The 21,839-nt window shown below is 39.2% G+C and overlaps 1 protein-coding gene across 1 annotated transcript in view; it reads left to right on the top strand.

Moving 5' to 3' along the window:
- ETFA (electron transfer flavoprotein subunit alpha) overlaps positions 1–21,839 on the top strand; it is a 102,887-nt gene that overhangs the window by 66,342 nt on the left and 14,706 nt on the right. The window lies entirely within an intron of this gene.

The raw sequence follows: 21,839 nt of genomic DNA, 5'->3' as shown, positions 1-21,839 counted from the left end.
TTGCATAGCCTCAGATAGTTCTCTACAAATGTGTCTGTGGCAACTGAATTCTGATTTTTGTCGTCTGTTAGTATTTCAACTACTTTATTTTAAATTGTCACCCCTTTTAAAACCCCTTACTTGATATCATTATCTTATTCTCAGAAACTGACCATTCCTTCTACTTCACAAGTAAACTTACTGTACTTTCTACATAAGCAAAGCAATACAAAAATCCAGCGTATCTACATGTAGATAAAAAAGAGGGCCTCCCTTTTTAATTTTGCTAATATGTCTTCTTATCCTCTGGGCCCCATCATTTTGTACCTTCTTTGAGACAGTGTTCTATTAGTTACTCCATCCTCCGGGTCAGAGTCTCTCCTTCTCTATTGGCCCCTTTTCTATAGTCTTAAAAAGAAAACCCTTTATCTGCCCAGCAGCTTCTTTTCCCCATTACCTATTGCCCCTTTCACCTCTCTTGCTGGGCTAAGCTTGAAAATGTAGCTTAGGTTTGCTGTATTCCTTTTCCTTCCCATTCTTTTCTTTTTATTTAAAAGTTTATATATAAATTTATGAAAATATAAATATATAATTTATATAGAAATAATAAACACTAATGTTTTCGTCCCTGAATTTAAGAAACAGTATTACAGTACTGTTGAAAACCCTTGTGTACTCTTCCTTTAATACACATTTTTTCCTCCCCTCAAAAGTAACCATTACTGGCTGGGCACAGTGGGTGGCTCACACCTGTAATCCCAGCACATTGGGAGGCTGCGGCAGGAAGATCATGTGAGCTCAGGAGTTTGAGACCAGCCTGGGCAACATAGCGAGACCTCCTCTCTACTTAAAAAATTTAGCTGGGTGTGGTGGCATGTACCTGTAGTCCCAACTACTTGGGAGACTGAATGAAGTGGGAGGATCACTTCAGCCAGGGAGATGAAGGCTGCACTTAGCTATGATTGTGCCACTGCACTCCAGCCTGATCAACAGAGCAAGAAAAAAAAGAAAAAAAGTAGCCATTAGCCTAAATTTGATTATTATTGTTTCAAGATATTTCATTTTTACTTTTACTACGTATCTACAGATCTCTAAGCAGTATATAGCTGAGATTTTCAATATGAGTATGATGAATGATTTAGAGGCATGCCAGATGTTGATCCTCTCAGCCTTTGGAACAGTGGATTTTATGACCAGCCTTGTTTGTGTATGATACAAATGTTATTTTCTGTGTGCCATGGTATAAAAAAGTTGGGGAGCACTGATATATAATGTTATTGTGTATATTTTTGAAATTATCAATAGTAATGTCCTATATATGTTCTTTCTTTTTTCAATTCATCTTGTATTTGTGAGACTCATCTGTGTTAATGCAGGTAGCATTTTTTTCATTTGTATTTCATTTATGTATGGTATTCTATTATATGAATTTATCACACTTTACCTATTTTCTTACTAATGGTTGTTTATTTAAGTAGTCAATAATTTCTTACAAATAATGTTACCATGAAGATTATTAATAATGTTTCCTTGTATGTTAGTGTTTTATTAAAGAAATATGCCTTGGGGTGACATTGCTAATTGTAGAGAATCTAGCTTTACCAGATTTTGACAAATTGTTTTCCAAAATGGTTATTCCAGCTTATATTTACTAACAGTTTTAACAGCTCTCTAACTTTGGTTATTTACAATTTAAAAACAAACTTTTGCAGTTCTTGAGATAGACGGCAATTCTGAAGATGGGTGGTGATGGTTGCATAACAAGGTAGCTGTACGTGTCCCAGAACTATATATTTAAAAATGATTACCATGGACCGGGCACAGTGGTTCATGCCTGTAATCCCAGCACTTTCGGAGGCCAAGGCGGGTGGATCACCTGAGGTCGAGAGTTAAAGAGCAACCTGACCAACACGGAGAAACCCCGTCTCTACTAAAACTACAAAATTAGCTGGGCGTGGTGGCACATGCCTGTAATCTCAGCTACTCCAGAGGCTAAGGCAGAAGAATCGCTTGAACCTGGGAGGTGGAGGTTGTAGCAAGCCAAGATCACACCGTTGCACTCCAGCCTGGGCAACAAGAATTAAACTCTGTCTCAAAAAAAAAAAAAGATTACTGTGGTAGCACAATTTAAAAAAAGTTTTGCTGGCCTGATGGGCATGAAATCTCACTGTGTTTTTTATCTGCTTTTCTGTGATTACTAGTGAGATATCTTTTCATATGCGAAATATCCATTTATGGTTTTTTTCCCCTTTGAATATTTAATGTTAATACCATTTGCTCATTTTTCTATTAAATTATCTTTTTTCTTTTTTTCTTTCTGTTTTTTTGAGACGGAGTCTCGCTTAGTCGCCCAGGCTGGAGTGCAGTGGCTGGATCTCAGCTCACTGCAAGCTCCACCTCCCGGATTTACGCTATTCTCCTGCCTTAGCCTCCTGAGTAGCTGGGACTACAGGCGCCTGCCACCTTGCCTGGCTAGTTTTTTTTGTATTTTTTAGTAGAGACGGGGTTTCACCGGGTTAGCCAGGATGGTCTCGATCTCCTGACTTTGCGATCCGTCGGTCTCGGCCTCCCAAAGTGCTGGGATTACAGGCTTGAGCCACCGCACCCGGCCTAAATTATCTTTTATTGATTCTTGGAAGTTCTTTTTTTTTTTTTTTTTTTGAGACAGGGTCTTACTCTGTTGCCTAGGCTGGAGTGCAGTGGCGCGATCTCAGCTCTCAGCTCACTGCAGCCTCTGCTTCCTGGGTTTAAGCAATTCTCCCACCTCAGCCTCCTGAGTAGCTGGGACTACAGGCGCCCTCCACCATACCTGGCTAATTTTTGTATATTTTTTTGTGGAAATGGGGTTTCACCATGTTGGCCAGGCTGATTCTTGGAAGTTCTTTATGTATTCTGGATACACATCTTTTATTGGTTATGTGTGTTGCATACATTTTCTTTCATTTATGTCTTTCCCATTTTAAAAAATAATACCTTTTGATAGAGCATTAATTTTAATGTGGTTCAACTTATTTTTTTTTTCCTTTTTGGTATGTACTTTTTGTGTCTTGTTTAAGAAATCATTCCTAAGATAGGGTTGTGGAGATATTCACCTGTATTTTTTTCTAAAAGTTTTTAAAATTTTGTCCTTCTTCACATTTTGGTTTATAATTATAATCTACTTGATTTGATTTTTATGTTTAATGTGAAGTGAGTATTCCATTTCTCCCCATATAGTTAATCAGGTACCTCAGCACCATTTAATACACATTCCCTCTCTCCTCCACTGATGTGCAGCAGCATCTCTTACATATCAAGTTTATATGTATGCAGGGGTCTGTTTCTGGGCCATCTATTCTGTCCCATTGGCCAGTTGTTTATTACTGTACCCATACTACATTTAAGCTTTATAATAAAGTTATCTGGTTGGGCAGTATCTCCCTTCTCAGTTCTCCAAAATGTTTTTAGCTATTGGTTCCCTGCGTTTCTTTACAGTTTTAGAATTCATTTGTCAAGCTTCACAGTTGAAATATTGATCAGAAATGTAGGTATAACTCATTATCCAGATTTAGACTATTACAAAAATTGTATAGCTACTAAAATTTCAGAGAACTCAGACCTATGTTTTATTATCTTAACAGGGAGAATTAATAACTGGTTCACAGTCTAATCGAAACCTCAAATAATTTTCCCTCAGTTACAAAATCTTAAAACACTTTTATAAGAATCCCAGTTCATGTAAAAATCTGCATTATGAATGTAAAACACCAGTTGCTTAACACTTACTACACTCATTATTTGGTATGTTTTTGGACAGAATAGTGTGGAAACTACGGTATCAGATATTTCTTCTATACTGCCCCATACGTACCATAATGTAATTAAGCAATGAGAAAATATGTTAAAGATACATGATGAACTGCAAATAACTCTTAGCTAATAACCAAGACCATGTAAAAAAAATAATGTACTGATTAAAGTGTTGCCTGAGTTAGATTTGCTGGTGAGAAGTGGGAGAAGGGGCTGTTACCATGGTTGCCGTTCAGTCGTGAATGAAATGTGTGGGAAGGATCTAGCAAAGGGCTCACTATTGGATCCGAAGAAGTGATGGACAGTTTTCTCCACTCCTGAGGTCCAGAAATAGATGGCTGTGAACCATTGTCTGCAGTCTTAGATAAAACAATTAGATGAAAAATATCTTTAAAAATGTATGTCTTTTTGTGTTCCTTTTGCTCATGGTTATAGAATGTGAGCATAAGATATGCTCTTGTCAGGAAAATAGCTGAGATACAGCTGTTGAGTAGACTGGACGGTCTCTCTTAGATTCATAAGCACCTTAAATGTGCACTCATGCAAATCTCTTGATAGTTGTTTTTTAAAATTTGAATAGTGACTCCTGGGTTTAAAAAGTACATATTGTAACATATATTCAGATAGTGAAAATTCCTCAAGTGAGGAACATTGGATGTATAGATTAATTTGGAAAGAGTCTAAATCTTTGCAACATTTGGTCTTCTGTGACCATGATTTTATTTCTCCACTTGTTTAGACAGTTTTATAATTTTTGTTATAAAAGTATGTAGATATATAGGAATGCAATTGATACTTACATATTATTCTTACTAATGTATCTGTAGATTCTCTTGGATGTTGTACATAGCCATATCTTCTGGGAATAATGAATAATGAAATTTTGCTTCATCTTTTTATTCAATTTCCTTTTCTTTTTTTTTTTTTTGAGACTGAGTCTTGGCTCTATAGCCCAGGCTGGAGTGCAGTGGCGTGCTCGGCTCACTGCAAGCTCCACCTTCTGGGTTCACACCATTCTCCTCCCTCAGCCTCCCAGGTAGCTGGGACTACAGGCGCCTGCCACCTCGCCCGGCTAATTTTTTGTGTGTTTTTAGTAGAGACGGGGTTTCACTGTGTTAGCCAGGATGGTCTCGATCTCCTGACCTCGTGATCCACCTGCCTCAGCCTCCCAAAGTGCTGGAATTACAGGCGTGAGCCACCGTGCCCGGCCAATTTTCTTTTCTTACTAGGTTAGCTGTCGCATTGTTGAACAGAAGTGGTGAGGATAAACATCCTTGTCCTTCATTTCGAGGAAATTCTTCCATTGTTTCACCATAGGTATTATGTTGGCTGTCTGTTTTTAGTGGATACCCTTTATCAGATTTAAAAAGTTCCCTATAATAGACAGTGTCATAGAATGGTTAAGAATCCAGACTTTCTAGCCAGGTTGTCAGGATTCAGCTCTTGGTGTTGCCACTTGCTGGCTGTGTGACTTTGGACAAATCACTTAACTGCTCTGTAGCACAGTTTTCTCTACTATATAATGGTGATAATAATTCATACTTCATACTGCAGTATTAAAGATTGAATGATTTTAAAGATTAATATGTAAAACAGGATTAAATGAATTAATATTTGTATAACACTTAAAAACTGCCTGGTATATAGTAAGTGCTGTATATTAGCCATTTTTACAGTACTGTTATAAATCCTTGTTTTCTAAGAGATTTTGTTTTATTTTGTTTTGAAATTATGAACAGGCATTGAATTCTTATTTCTTTACCTGAGGTTTGACACACTTACTGGATTTTGTTAGCACATTAATATTTCTTGAACTTTATAGAGTCTCAGATTTACGCTACAACTAGCATTTAATTTCTATGGCCTTTTAAGGATTGGCATATTTGGTGGTAGTTTCCATTTAATACTTATTTCTAGATTGCCTTCTATTAGCTTTTTTGATGGTGCTCACCTTACCTTCCTAACCATCTGAACATATAAGCATATTGCAATTATTAAAGAATCTGTTATCTAATGCCAGGAAAATGCGTTCTTACGCTTAGTGCAACTTCTTAGTGGGAGTAGATTATTTTGTGTATATTTTGGTATTTTACTAACAGACCAACTGTCCATTCATAATGGTGAGACTAAGTGAATAGAAGTCAGTTTAAAGTTACCAGATGAATAAGCAGTTTTTGAAAAATGTATCAAGATAATAAATTTTGTTTCTGGATTCTCTTTTGAAAATTCACTATTGTTGAAAAGTCTGTGTAGGAACAAACTTCATAGACTTACTTGTATACAGCTGGGACTGAATTTATGGGCTGCCCTTCTAACTTGCTAAAAAGCTGAAGACTGACAGCTGCTTTCATACTGCATTATCTAGCTTGGCTTTTAACTCCAGGAGAATTGTGTTCACAAATTGATGCTCTGTTCCTTTGGGGTTGGTATAGAAGCATTAAATTGTACTGAAATATTCATATGTGAGTGCATTTAGCTGAAAGCAATTGATGTTTTGTTCCCAAGAGGACAGAGAGAAATGCTGTATGGACCTGTAGTTCAGAAAACACCCTAAGCATGCTTCTTAAAGGTAATTACATGGCCTGGATGATTAAAGCCCACATAGTCAAGTTTAAAATGACAAAGAAGTTGTAGAATTTATAAACTGTGGTTTGTATATATAAACTATTTGGTTGTATAATAGTTAAAAACTGAATTGCCAAAAAACTAGGAGTTTTAATTATATCTTTGGTTTGTCTTCTCAGCTAATTTTTACTAGACTGATTTCTCTAAACATTTATTCCAGAGGTTCAATATCAGTGAAGTTCTTTATCCATTATCATTTTATTATATCAAGTTAAAAATTGTAAGTTTCAGAGAGAGTATTGAATTCTTTTTTACATATATATGGTAACTGTTTAAAAGCATGCCACTAATAATGATAAATTGACATGTCTTGTAGATAGTGAATCTAATTTAACAGCTGACATGAAAATCAATGAGAGTAGAGAGCAGATCTTTGTTGTAGCTGTGTTGGTGTGGTAACTTGAAAGAAATAAAACTATTCTAAATTTCTGTTCTTATTCTGTGTAGTTTTTTATATTTTTTTCCTATAAAAACCAATATATTTTCTCATATAGTTTCAGGTATGATGGGCACTTGAATGTCAAAGAACATGAGACACTGTATTAGAAAATGTTGATTCAGTGGATAATTGGTCATTTAGCATATGTAATTCAGTACTGTGTTCACTTCAAGGCCAAAGATACAAGCACTAAGGTATAGAGAAGAAGAGTTTAATAACATCATTTAACTATATATTAATATTAACCAAATTTAGTCTGAAAGGAAATTTGGGAAATAGTATTTGGGGCAGGAGGGTATACTCCACTTCCTTAAAGTGAGATTATTTTAGAGGATCTTAGATTGCATAGTAAATTTATTTTTAGCTGGCATTACTGTTTTCCATATTACAAGTTCTACTCCAATTCTTATAATTTTAGAAGGTGCTTCAATGAGTTTTTCATAAGTCTTTGGTCTGAACTTCACAACTCAGATAGCTTTCTCTTAAATAAACATTTTGAGGGCTGGGTGCGGTGGCTCACGCCTGTAATCTCAGCACTTTGGGAGGCTGAGGCAGGCGGATCACCTGAGGTTGGGAGTTCGAGACCAGCATGCCCAACATGGAGAAACCCCGTTTCTACTAAAAATACAAAATTAGCTGGGAGTGGTGGCACATGCCTGTAATCCCAGCTACTCGGGAGGCTGAGGCACGAGAATTGCTTGAACCTGGGAGGCGGAGGTTGCAGTGAGCTGAGATTGTGCCATTGCACTCCTGCCTGGGCAACAAGAGTGAAACTCTATCTCAAAAAAGCTAATAATAATAATAATTTTGAGAACGATTTTGGATTTCAAGAAAAAAACTTTGTTTTTTTTTTGTTCTTTTTTTTTTTTTGAGATAGAGTCTTGCTCTGTCGCTCAGGCTGGAGTGCAGTGGCGCGATCTGGGCTCACTGCAACCTCTGCCTCCCGAGTTCAAGTGATTCCCCTGCCTTAGCCTACCTAGTAGCTGGGATTACAGGTGTGCACCACCACACCTGGCTAATTCTTGTATTTTTTGTAGAGACGGGGTTTCACCATGTTGGCCAGGCTGGTCTCAAACTCCTGACCTCGTAGTGATCCGCCTGCCTCAGCCTCCCAAAGTGCTAGGATTACTGGCGTGAGCTACCGTGCCCAGCCTGGATTTAAAGAAAAACTTTGAAGACAGTATAGTGAGTTTCTATAAATTTTGTACCTGGTTTTCCTTATCATTTTAAAATGTATGTTAATAATTTTTAATAATTACCACAAGATTCTAGAATGAAGTTTTTTTGAACATGGGAAATTCTGTGATGGTTTCTGTCAGGATTTCTAGTGGTTTTTTATTGTGGTAAAATACAAAATTTTCCGTTTTAACGATTTTTATTTATTTATTTATTTTGAGATGGAGTCTCACTCTACTGCCCAGGCCGGAGTGCAGTGGTGCCATCTCGGCTCACTGCAATCTCCGCCTCCTGGGTTCAAGCAATTCTCCTGCCTCAGCCTCCCAAGTAGCTGAGACTACAGGCATGTGCCACCACGCCTAGCTAATTTTTGAATTTTCAGTAGAAACAGTGTTTCACCATGTTGCCAGGCTGGTCTCAAACTCCTGGCCTGAAGTGATCCACCCACCTTGTCTTCCCAAAGTGCTGGGATTACAAGTGTGATCCACCACACCCAATTGTTTTAACGATTTTTAAGTGTACAATTTAATGACTTTAATTACATTCACAGTGTGCAACCATCACTACTCTATTTCTGAAAGTTTTAATCACCCCAAATAGAAATCCTATACCCATTAAACAATAACTCCTTATTACGTTCTACCTTGGCCCCTTGTAATTGCTTATCTGTCTCTATGAATTTGCTTATTCTAGATATTTCATAAAGTTGAATCAAACAATTTGTCCTTTTGTGATGACTTTTTTCATTTAGCACATTTTCACATTTCATCATGTTGTATCATGTATCAGAACTTAATTCCTTTTTATGGTCCAGTCATCTGTAAACATTTTGCTTATCCATTCATCTGTCAGTGGACACTTAGATTGTTTTATTTCACCTTTTAGCTGTAGTGAATAATGCTGCTGTGAACATTCACATACAAGTATCTGTTTGAGTCCCTGTTGTCAGTTGTTTTGAATATATACTTAGGATTGGAATTGTTGAGACATATGGTAGTTCCATGTATTACTTTTTGAGGAACCTTCAAATTGGTTTCTTCTGGTCACTTTGTAGCTCTCATAAACTTCTTGACATAGAAGTTACGATTAAATGTCAAGAAAGGCTATGTGTAAGCAATGGCCAGCTCTTAGTGATTTGGGAAAAGAGGCAGTTTGGTGAGTGGAAAGAATACTACTTGGAAGTCAGGAGACCTAGGTTCAAGCGGCAGTTCTGTTTCCCAGGGCCTTGATTTTTATCATTGATGGAATAAAGAGATAGCATAGATAATTTCAAAGGTTCCTTACAATTCCAAAATTCTACTTAGAAATGTATAATTTAGCATGTTTTGACCTGAATCAATTAAATAACTTTGCTCTCTGGGCACAGTGGCTCACGTCTGTAATCCCAGTACTTTGGGAGGCCAAGGTGGGTGGATCACGAGGTCAGGAGATCGAGACCATCCTGGCCAACACGGTGAAACCCTGTCTCTACTAAAAATACAAAAAATTAGTTGGGCATGGTGGCAGGCACCTGTAGTCCCAGCTACCCGGGAGGCTGAGGCAGGAGAATGGCATGTATGTGGGGGGCGGAGCTTGCTGTGAGCAGATATCACACCACTGCGCTCCAGTCTGGGTGACAGAGCAAGACTCTGTCTCAAAAAGAAAAATAACTTCGCTGATAAAAAATTTTGATAGTTGACTGGGCGAAGTGGCTCCCACCTGTAATCCCAGCACTTTGGGAGGCCGATGTGGGGGGATCCCGAGGTCAAGAGGTCGAGACCATCCTGAGCAACATGGTGAAACCTTGTCTCTACTAAAAATACAAAAATTAGCTGGGCGTGGTGGCACACTGCTGTAGTCCCAGCTACTGGGCAGGCTGAGGCAGGAGAATCGCTTGAACCCAGGAAACGGGGGTTGCAGTGAGCTGAGATTGCGCCATTGCACTCCAGCCTGGGTGACAGAGCGAGACTTCATCTCAAAAAAAAAAAAATTTAATAGTCAAACTTTTTTTTTTTTTTTGAGGCAGAGTCTCACTCTGTCGCCCAGGCTGGAGTGCAGTGGCACGATCTTGGCTCACTGCAAGCTCTGCCTCCCAGGTTCATGCCATTCTCCTGCCTCAGCCTCCCAAGTAGCTGGGACTACAGGGGCCCGCCACCACACCCAGCTAATTTCTTGTATTTTTTTTTAGTAGAGACGGGGTTTCACCGTGTTGGCCAGGATGGTCTCAATCTCCTAACCTCGTGATCCGCCCGCCTCAGCCTCCCAAAGTGTTGGGATTGCAGGTGTGAGCCATTGTGCCCGGCCAAATAAACTTTTTTTGAGACAGGGTCTCACTCTGTTACCCAAGCTGGAGTAACAGCTCTACAACTGTAGCTTCAACCTCCTGGTGTGTCCAGAATTGGTGGGTTCTTGGTCTCACTGACTTCAAGAATGAAGCCGCAGACCCTTGCGGTGAGTGTTACAGTTCTTAAAGATGGTGTGTCCGGAGTTTGTTCCTTCAGACATTCAGATGTGTCTGGAGCTTCTTCCTTCTGGTGGGTTCGTGGTCTCGCTGTCAGGAGGAAAGCTGCAGATCTTCCTAGTACTGGTGTTAGAGCTCTTAAAGGCAGCGCATGTGGAGTTCGTTCGTTCTTCCCGGTGGGTTCGTGGTCTCGAAGCTGCAGACCTTCGTGGTGAGTGTTACAGCTCATAATGGCAGCATGGACCCAAAGAGTGAGCAGCAGCAAGATTTATTGCAAAGAGCAAAAGAATAAAGCTTCCACAGTGAGGAAGGGGACCCAAGTGGGTTGCTGCTGGCTGGCTAGGGCAGCCTGCTTTTATTCCCTTATCTGGCCCCACCCACATCCTGCTGATTGGTCCATTTTACAGAGAGCTGATTGGTCCGATTTGACAGAGAGCTGATTGGTACATTTACAGTCCTTGAGCTAGACACAGAGTCACAGAGTGCTAGTTAGCTACAGAGTTATCTAAATATAGAGTACCAATTGGTGCGTTTATAAACCTTGAGCTAGACACAGAGTGCTGATAGGTGCATTTACAATCTTTGAGCTAGACGGAGTCACAGTGCTAGTCCTCCAAGTCTCCACTAGGTTAGCTAGATACAGAGTACCATTTGGTGCATTTACAAACCTTGAGCTCGACACAGAGTGCTGATTGGTGTATTTACAAACCCTGAGCTACACACAGAGTGCTGATTGGTGCATTTACAATCCTTGAGCTAGACACAGAGTGCTAGTCCTCCAAGTCTCCACTAGGTTAGCTAGATACAGAGTACCCTGAGGTAGACACAGAGTGCTGATTGGTGCACATATGATTCTTCCTAGATATAAAGGTTCTCCAAGTCCCCATCCAGTTCAGGAGCCCAGCTGGCTTCACCCAGTGGATCCTGCACCAGGGCTGCAGGCAGAGCTGCCCACCAGTCCAGAGCTACGCCTGCACTCCTCAGTCCTTGGGCTGTAGATGGGACCTGGCACCACAGGGCAGGGGGCGGCGCCCATAGGGGAGGCTCAGGCTGCCCGCGGGAGCCCACTGCAGCAGGAGGAGCTCAGACATGGCGGGCTGCAGGTCCTGAGCCCTGCCTTGCCAGGAGGCAGCCAAACCCTGCGAGAATTTGAGAGCAGCGCAGGTAGGCCCGCACTGCTGGGGGACCGGGCACAACCGCCGCAGCTGCTGGCCCGGGTGCTAAGCCCCTCACTGCCCTGGGCCAGCGGTGCTGGCTGGCCACTCCGTGTGTAGGGGCCGCTGAGTGGGCGCCCCACACAAACTCACACTGGCCCTCCAGCGCAGCGCGCAGCCCCGGTTCCCGTCCAAGCCTTTCCCTCCACACCTCCCGGCCAGCAGAGGGAGGGGGCTCCGGCCTCAGCCAGCCCAGAGAGGGGCTCCCATGGTGCTGCGGCAGGCTGAAGGGCCCCTCAAGCACCACCAGAGTGGACGCTGAGGCCGAGGAGGTGCTGAGAGTGAGGGCTGCTAGCACTGTGTCACCTATCACTGGGCTCAAGTGATCCTCCTGCTTCAGCCTCCCAAGTAGCTGGGATCACAGGTGTGTCCGACCACGCCCAGCTAATTTGTTTTTTTGTAGAGATGGGGTCTTGCTGTGTTGTCTAGGCTGGTCTCAAACTCCTGGCCTCAAGCGACTCTCCCACCTCCACCTCCCAAAGTGCTAGGATTATAGGCATGAGCCACTGCACCCAGCCTTCAAATAAAGTTTTTATTTGACCTGCTAAAATGCAAAGCTTTGTAATAGACTTGATTACATGTTCAAGTATTTTGATGTCATATACACAAATATTTCAATGTAAATTAACTGAATAGTTTTAGGTAAGCATATAATACTATACTTTTCATAATTTCAGGTACACTTAAAGTATATTTTCCCACAATGGAAAAGCTCTGAACTGGTATAGAAGCAAATTAGATAAATGCAAAGCATTTAATTATAAAATAGTTAAATATCAAAATTATATTTAATTTATTATTAGTAATATTTTTAGAGATGGGGTCTATCCTGTTGCTCAGGCTGGAGTATGGCAGCATGAACATAGTTCACTGCAGCCTCAAATTTCTGATCTCAAGAAATCCTCCTGCTTCAGCTTCCCAAGTAGTTGGGATTATAGGCGTGAGCCTCTGAGCACAGCTGAAGTTATATTTTAATGTGAAACTGTTCTCTTAAGGAAAAAAAAAAAAAAACTTGTTTCAGATCCTGTACATCTTGCATAATTGAAATCTGCAATTAAAAAACATTACTAAGAGGCCAAAGGTTGAAATTTCACTTTTTTTCTGGTTTACATTTACATTTTTGAATTGCATTTAACAATATAGTTAATGTCCTTGTTTTTAAAAAATTCTTTTAACCTTGTAATTGAGCAACTGGGTTATTAAATTTATATTTTGAACAAAAAATATGAAGTACATAATGAAGTGTATGCTAGTGATATACATCCCACCTGCTTTGGACATGTTAGACTAGACATGAAGAAGACATTAGTTCCCTATACCTCCTGGGAGAAAAGATAGACTGGTTAAAAGAATATGGAGGACCTTATATCTAAGAATTAATTTGAATTTAAGATTTCAAAGAATCTTTGGCTACATATTATCTTACTAAAAAGAACCAAGTCCATCTACTGAGCCATGGAACCTCCATTCATGTGAAAAATCTTCTTCAGAGGCTAGATGAGGGCCCCTGCTTTTCTTCCAAATGCATTTTCTGGCTTTGCCTCTAGACATTTCCCTTTAGCAGTTATTTTGAACCAGATATTGACTTCATTGAAAGCCAAAATCTTTAGCTGAAAAGTATTAGTTTTCAGTGCAGGTTACATGAATTAAAGAAACAACAACAACAACAAAAATAATTCCAGTGCCTTGCCTCTTTTGTGAGTCAGTCTCCTTGAAGGGCTTCCAGCTGGTGCATATGTGTGGTAGGTATGCATTAGAGGCTTTCTAATTGACGTGCAAGTGGTTGATAGAGCAATAAATCTAAACAGTGTAGCTTGTCATTATTCATGATAAGGAGACCCAGAGCTAACGTACAAACTGATACTTTTAGTAACATGGAGTAAAAGCTAATGTTAGCTAAAATTGACAATACTTTATATATATATTTATATATACGAACTTCAGTTGGCTCTTCACCAGGTCTCATCTTGTTTTAGGGATTTTTCTTTAAGATAAATATACTTCATGGAGTTTTAACAGATTGGTGACTTCAGCTAAAGCATATTACCAATACAGTAATAATACTGAGTCATATGTGGTAGAGAAAAAGTGCTGAATTTAGAATCAACCTAGGTTAAGAAGCCTGCCTTTTGAGAGTAGAATGGTGGCTTCCAGGGGCTGGGAGGTGGGGGAAATGGGGAGATGTTGGTCAAAGGATACAAAATTTCAGTTATGCTGGATGAATAAATTCTGGGGATCTATTGTACAGAATGGTGACTATAGTTAATAAGAGTGGATTATATACTTAAGATTTGCTAAGAGAGTAAATCTTAAGTGTTCTCACCACAAAAAGTAACTGATATGATAGATATGTTAATTAGCCTGATTGTGGTAATTATTTCATAATGGCTACCTATATCAAAACATCACATTGTATACTTTAAATATACATAATTTTTATGTGTCAAATACACCTCAGTAAAGCTGGGGAGGGAGAACCTGCCTTTTACTAGGTGTGTATACTTTTGGACAACTCAGCAAGCCTGCCTGAGCCTCTGCCTTCTCTTCTATAAAATAGGAATCATTTCTACCCTATAGAGTTGTTACAGTTAAGTGAGGTCATGTATATAAAGTACAGCATAGTTACTGGTGTAACATAGACAGTACATGTAGCTGTGATGACTAGTGTGCTGTCTTGAATTCTAATAAAACAGGAGCTAATCTTAGTACAGGGGCATTGTCTGATGGATGGGATATAATTTGAGCTTTAAACCAAGAGTATGGGTAAAATCTTCCCTTCATGTGAAACTCAGTTTAGCCAGAATCCTACCTGATAATTTCATAATACAGGCAGAGAGCTGTTTGAGAAAAGAGCCACAGATAGTTGTGCTTTGAATTTTGGGGCCTCTTCCAAAAAGCGAAGAGACTTAAACAGGATTTGGCAAACAAAGGAAATAGTTTGGCCCTTTAAGTGAGCAGCAGGATGAAATATAGCAATATTAATGCATAGGAGGCTCCAATAATTAGAAAATATAGTTTGGTTAATCTACTTCCCAAAGACACATTCATTATTTGCTATGATAAATTCATTTAACTCCTAACCTGGCATTTGTTATATATATGTATGTGTGTATTACGTTTTAGCTATAACAGTTGCTGTTTAAGGTTATGGCTGTGTAGTGTATTGAGAAAAGAAGGTTAAGAAAGCATTTGCCATACTGTAAAACTCTTGTCCTGGTTGAGGAAGTCTTAGGGGTATTGTTTTTTTGAGTACACATAACATTGGATCTCTGAACTCTAGATAGAACCACTTACATGATGTGTTTAAATTTTTATTTATTTAAGGAAATGTAATTTTTCATGTTCCTTCCCTACCTCTATCTAGAAAGGAACACTTTTGGCAGAAAAGAAGTTTAAAACCTGATTTTTTAAGAGAGGGAACAATATTGACATGGTATTTGTGCTCTTAATGCTCCAGATTTAACCACCCTACTCATATTCATATTTCATATAAACAAAAAGTAAACGTGTAAATCTCTCCATTCTGCTTTGTTTAAAGTAAAGCAGATCTGAAGTTGCTGCAGGCAGAATACTGTTCCAATTCCAGAAAAACATGAATTTATGAGTTTATATCATAAACTCACATAATTTCAACTTCATGTGTATTGCATTTTTAGTATGATCAACTTGATATGTCTTAGTACCTGCATCTGGGATATGTATCCTTGCACAAAGATTGTGTTAGAAATCTGTAAAGAAATCACCCCAACTTCCTAGGCAAGCACTGACTAGGAAGCTGGGCAGAAATTCTAACTTTATGGTCAGTACTAAATTCTAAGAAGAAACTAACAGCTATCAAAGAAAATTTTCCCCAGTACACTCCCCTGGAAGAATTGTATCAAGTTAGTAACAACTTTCTTTACTATACGTATATAGATAGTAATAGTTACCATTTTAAAGTGAAATTTATGACAGTTGGCTGTCTCCTTTTCTGTTTAGAACTATAACATTAAAAATGCCTTCTAGTTTAGAGATTTGGTGATAATTTTAGAAATAATAGTATTATACAAATATTTTGAGTGCTTTATGTGCATCTCATTTTCATCATCACAACAATCCTATTAGGTGCAGGTATTTGTCTCTATTTTACACATAACAGCAATTGAGCCTTTGAGAGATTGAATAACTTGCTCAAGAATGCAGATTGGTAAGTGGGAGAGTCAGGATCTGAACTCAGCTCTTACTTATTTAACTGTAACAATCAAATAACATAGTGGTTTATTTTACCTTCTCATTTTCAACTTTCTTGAGTTGAGATCTGAGCTTACTAATTTTCCATCATCCTTGTTTTCTAATATGCATTTGAGGTTATAAATCTTTCTAAGTAATGGCCAGGCATAGTGGCTCATGCCTATAATCCCAGCACTTTGGGAGGCCGAGGTGGGTGGATCACCTGAGGTCACGAGTTTGAGACCAGCCTGGCCAACATGGCAAAACCCCATCTCTACTAAAAATACAAAAGTTAGCCAGGCGAGGTGGCACGTTCCTGTAATCCCAGCTACTCGGGAGGCTAAGGCACAAAAATTGAATCCAGGAGGGTGGAGGTTGCAGTGAGCCGAGATCGTGCCACTGCACTCCAGCCTGGGCAGCAGAGTGAGACTCCGTCTCAAAATCAGTCACTCTTTCTAAATACCACTCTAGCTGCATCCCACATGTTCTGATATACCCTCCCTTTTTTGGTGTTTTGTTCCATGTATTTTTAAATTTCCATTTAAATTTTTTTGACTCACATAATTTAGATACTTTTTACATCTTTTTTAGAATTGTGAGTTTTTGAGGAAATATTTTTCAGGTCTGTCTAGAGTTTTAAGAGATAAATATAAGTTACTGGAGAACAAAATTTGATAGAGAGTTGCTTTTTCAGAGTATAAACTCATCATATTAAACCAGTAGTTTTAATCCGCTTTTGGTTTTCCTATAATGGGCCACACCACCTGAAATTTGATAGATTTTTGTCATCTATTTGTGACTCTCTATATTGGCTACTCTCTTGTTTAATCTTGCTGCCTCTAATGCTAGTCTTCAGCTCTGCCACACTGCTGACTTTTCTTTTTGGTTCATGTTCTCATTGAGCATAAAAGAACCTGTAAATGGTCTTGTTCTGAGCCAATAGAAGCAACACAAACACATAAGACAATGCCATTCTATCTTTAGATGTGTTGCCAGACCATGGTCCACAGTTCCCTAGTGGAGTTTACAAGAAGGCTTTTTAGTTTGTTCTATGATTATTTTGGATTTGTGCTGCACACATGATAACCACTAAGCCACATGTGATTATTGGGTACTTAAGATATAGTTAGTCTGACCTGAGATTACATTACTAAAATTAATTTTACCTGTTTCTTTTTACTTTAATGTGGTCACTAGAAAATTTAACATTAAATATATGGCTTACAAGATATATAAGTATAGATATATCGAATAACTCTGTTTGGGGCTTAACAGTGATGAGCGAAAATGCAGTGTAACAGAGGACAGTTTTCCCCTTAGCTTCTACACGAAATTCTGGAAAAGCAGAGCTCAGATAATACATCTTAGAATTCCAGGTTTGGGCATGTGTTTTGGGTAAAGCAGGAATGATGTTCGTATATACTTACTTTATGAAGAAAGCAGCCAAAAACCCAATCATCCACCAGAGAACACTAGCCATGTTGAATCCACAGGTTGGTCAAATTTCTATAAAAGTCTGAAGATTTCATTCCAATCATCCCTCTAATTCTCAGACATGCAGTTTTATCATTAAGCCAGGACCATTAAAACCTGCTTTAAAAGCTTCTTTTGTCTGAAGGACTAAGGGAGCAGGAACAGATGGGGATAGATGGCAAAAGTGGGCCCCTGTTTGGCAGAAGGTTAGGGTTAGAGTTAGGGTTAGGGTTATACTGTCCCCTAATCTGCTTTCTGCTCCTAATGGCTTTTCCATTTCTCAGTGGCAGGTAGGAAAGTGAGCGGCTGATGAGGGACTGTAGCTCTATCACACCTCTTTTCCATTTTCCTTTATTGGATTACAGATTTTTGTGACCTTGCCATAGCCTGTAATTGTTAGACTGTGAGCTTCTTGAGGACAGGACACAGAATTAGTCATCTTTATATTACCTGTAAGATACAGTAAGAATATCAACAACAGTAAAATCAGTTACCCAATGCTGCTCAACTCTTTCCTGTTATGGTACACTTAGACAGTTATAGTATTTGTACCACGGGATTCTGGCCACCCAGTACTTCTAGTCCACACAACTCTTTTGTAAGTACTCCTGTCTCAAGTTACTTTACTGCCATCTGTTGGAAAGTTACTGTAATAAAAATGCAGGGCTATAGTGACTTTTATGAGTGGTGCCCTCCTGATTTATTCAGTGTGCAGCCTGCTCAGCTGTACATGGTAGTCCTGAGACTATCCCCAGGAGCCCACCTGGCCACCTAGTGGCTGAGAAAACAAATATTTGAACAAACCTCAATCCGTGAGTGACACATCAGTGTGTCTTGGGGAAATCTGATACTATGCTAAGGACTGGAGCCTCAACAGTAACCCTATAAAGCAGGAGTTCTTATAATTCCAGTGTTTTAGATGAGCAATCTGAGGCATAGAGAGGTTAAATGAATGGCCCATGGTCATGTAGCTATCAGATGGCAGAACTGGGATCTGAATGGAAGCAATGAGGCTACAAGAACCTAGGTTCTTAACCACAGTGATACGGTAAACCTGTTAAACCGCATCAGATGCAGCAGTTTCTCAGTCCTGCTGCCCTTTCTATCTTAGCCCACTGTAACTAGTTTAGACCTCAGCCCCTGAGTTCTTTGAGTGAGTCTATAGGTTTTGGCAAAGGAAGAGGTATTTGTGGGTTTTTTCTGCCAGTCATTGTTTGTGTTAAGGTTAAGTGCTATCCTTTCTCTATATTTCAGAATAAGCTCTGGTCCTCTTCCCATCCTGTGGCTTTACTTCTCCGCACAGTCCCTGTTCTTGGCATCACAGAGTGATCAACCCAGACTGCTATCAGCCACCTGGGTTGATCCATTCTCTTCAAAATTCTCACTCTTCTAGATTCTAAAGCCACGAGGCCTATCTTTAGGACTATCCCTCCTTCTTTCTGTTTCTGTTCGTTCCTTTAATCCCCTCCATCCCCCGCCACACCTTGTATAACCCTTAATTGCTGTACTCTCTGGCAACATCTCTCACTTTCTCTCCAAATTATCTTACTATCTGATTTAGAAGGAAAGTGCCTCAGGGAAGGGATTGTCTTGTTAGGTTGTGAAGCAGTATCTGATGTGCCCCATAAATTAGCATCTGTAGAGAGTTTCGTATATAGTAATTATTATTATTATTGAAATACAAAAATGCTTTCTGAACCATGAGGAATTAGACTAAGATTTTAGTCTAATTGCCTGTAGATGTTTTTTAAAAAGAAGGAAAAAAGCCTCTCTTCCTGCCTGAGAGAGCTATCAGCCTCAGAGCAGCAGCCAAAATCCCTGGACTTGTTCTGGGTTATAGTCTCAGTGCTGTTACATTTATTCAGAGGACCATGTTTGCAAGACAGTAAAATAAAGCCCTGTTGGTCATGTGGATCCATTTGGACCATTTATTGTGATCAGAAAGGTAGAAATGGCCCTGGAGCACCTGTCTTCAGCGTGTTTTGGCCCAGTATCTCTTATTTCCTTAGTGACATTTACAGGTAAAGTCAATGGAGTTCATTTTTGGGGACACAGTGGGTTTTAAGTAATTTTCATTTGTATTATATGTATGTTTACTGCCAGAGTGAATCAACATTTTCATTAGCATTTTATAATGCACATGGAGCTTTTAAGAGTTGAATTTACTGTAGACGTGTATGACAGAAAGACTCATTTACAGGACGATTGGTCTTTTCCAGCGCTTACTTTGAGAATATACCTAGAAGAATGGTATCTAGCTAAATAGCTTGCTTTAAAAATCTTTATGTTAGAATTTGTTTGCTGGGTTTTTCTGAATATGAACGTTAGTATATTTTGATTAACAATTTAACAAATGTCCCTTCATGAATGAAATGCTAGTCAGAATAAACTGAGGTGACCTTAAAATTATCTATCGAAGGCTGGGCGCGGTGGCTCATGCTGGTAATCCCAGCACTTTGGGAGGCTGAGGTGGGTGGATCACAAGGTCAGGAGTTCGAGACCAGCCTGGCCAACATAGTGAAAACCCATCTCTACTAAAAATACAAAAATCAGCCGGGTGGGGTGGCATACACCTGTAGTCCCAGCTGCTTGGGAGGCTGAGGTGGGAGAATCGCTTGAACCTAGGAGGTGGAGGTTGCAGTGAGCCAAGACTACACCATTGCACTCCAGCCTGGGCGACAGAGTGAGACTCCGTCTCAAAAAAAAAAAAAAAAAAAAAAAAAAAAAACTATTGAATTACTTGTAAATCTTAAATAGAAAGTAGTAGAAGAAATTTACTACTTATGCTAGTGTCCATGTGTGAGAGACAGTATGATGTCAGGGCCTTATTGCATTGTGTAGGATCACAGTTGACACATCCAAGGTAGAATCACAGAGCATGCAATTGCTTTTTGATCCTCATCCATACTTTCTGCAGCATTCCTCCCCACCCTAAGACACAGTCTTATTACCCCAAATTATTCTTGTCTTCAGGCTTTTGGTAACTATAGTACAAGTTGATTAAAAAACAAGCTCATCTCATTTTTAGATAATTAACTCACTTTGGGGACTAGATTGATTCCTTTTCCAGGTTACATGGTGCAGCTCTAGGAGCAGTTGGACACTTTATGCTTGAAAAGATCAGGCCTAGGGAGTACTGCAGGGGGCTGGACAGTTCTAAGATTCAGGCTGCCAAAGAGCTGAGGGATTACCTATTATAGTGGTTCTCCAGCTCTGGCTATACATCAGAGTATCCTGGGGAGCTTTCTTCACAAGCACCAGTGCTGGAGCTGTACCTCTTCTGTTTACAACTGGAAAAAGTGAGGCCCTGAATTGACTTGTATGTGGTCATATACACTTAGGTGCTATGAAAAATCATAACATTTGGAGGCAATAACATTATTTCCAGATCCTAGTTGAAATGCTCTCTTATTTTGGATTGAGCAATTGTTAAATGAGATCATAAGCAGTGCAGAAAACAAGGTGGGACCACCTTGACACTGTCATTGGCTTTTGCAGTATCTGCTCTATAAGAAAACTAAGTATAACAGAACCACCTTCAGTGCCTTCCACATATTATTCATATCGAGGAGAGACTTTACTGTCAGTTGTGACAAAACCTTAGTGTTAGTCTGGTTACATGTTAGTTATACCTCCTACCCAGGCCAGGACTTGTTTGTTCATTTTTTGTGTGGGAAAAAGTTTTCAATTGAAGCTTTAATTATACCTGGTAAACAAAATGAAGCAGGTAAGCTCTTCTAATTAAACACTTATTAAAGTGCTTAAAATTTTTCATAATGGAAGTGTGTTTTTATTTTCAAACATAGGTACTATAAAAATTTTAGATAAGGAGACAGAACAGTGTCAGTCATTCCCTTTGTTGAGGGCAGAGGGGCAGGAAGAGGTACAAATATCATCAACATTTACCGAAAAACTATGGTATGGAGGCCTTTTTGTTAGGCTCTGGAAACACAAAGGTTCAGCTCATGCCTTTGAGAAGTTTGTTATTTTTTATTCAGAGAGAACGTGTGTGTGTGTGTGTGTGTGTGTGTGTGTGTGTGTGTGTGTGTGTGTTTAAAATCTCTTGATAGTGATTTGTATTTCTGGTTTTTCTAAATACAAAGTTTAGTAAACATATCCTTATTACCATTTTAACAAATACCCTTTTGTGATAAGGCAAACAACTAAGCCAAACAACTAAGTCCAAATTTACTTTAATATATTTGAGTATATGTGTTTATATGTTAATATACAATGTGTGTATGTTGTTAATTGTTAATGGGTATGTACAGCATGTATGAGTTGTAAAGTGATTTTCAAGTGAGTGCCACAGATGAAAAATGCTACCTCACAGGTAATTGTGAGATTGAGACACTTGATGTAAAATGCTTAACACTGTGTCTGGCCATAGTAAATGTTCAGTAATCCTCATTATCCACATATTTATTATACCACCACTGCTATAGAAATTCACAGGAAAAAGAGAACTGTAGGTTAAGGAGATCAGAGAAAAAGG

This window comes from Piliocolobus tephrosceles, chromosome 6, assembly GCF_002776525.5.
Source record: "Piliocolobus tephrosceles isolate RC106 chromosome 6, ASM277652v3, whole genome shotgun sequence".
Taxonomy (NCBI): domain Eukaryota; kingdom Metazoa; phylum Chordata; class Mammalia; order Primates; family Cercopithecidae; genus Piliocolobus; species Piliocolobus tephrosceles.
This window is presented reverse-complemented; position numbering and strand designations above follow the sequence as displayed.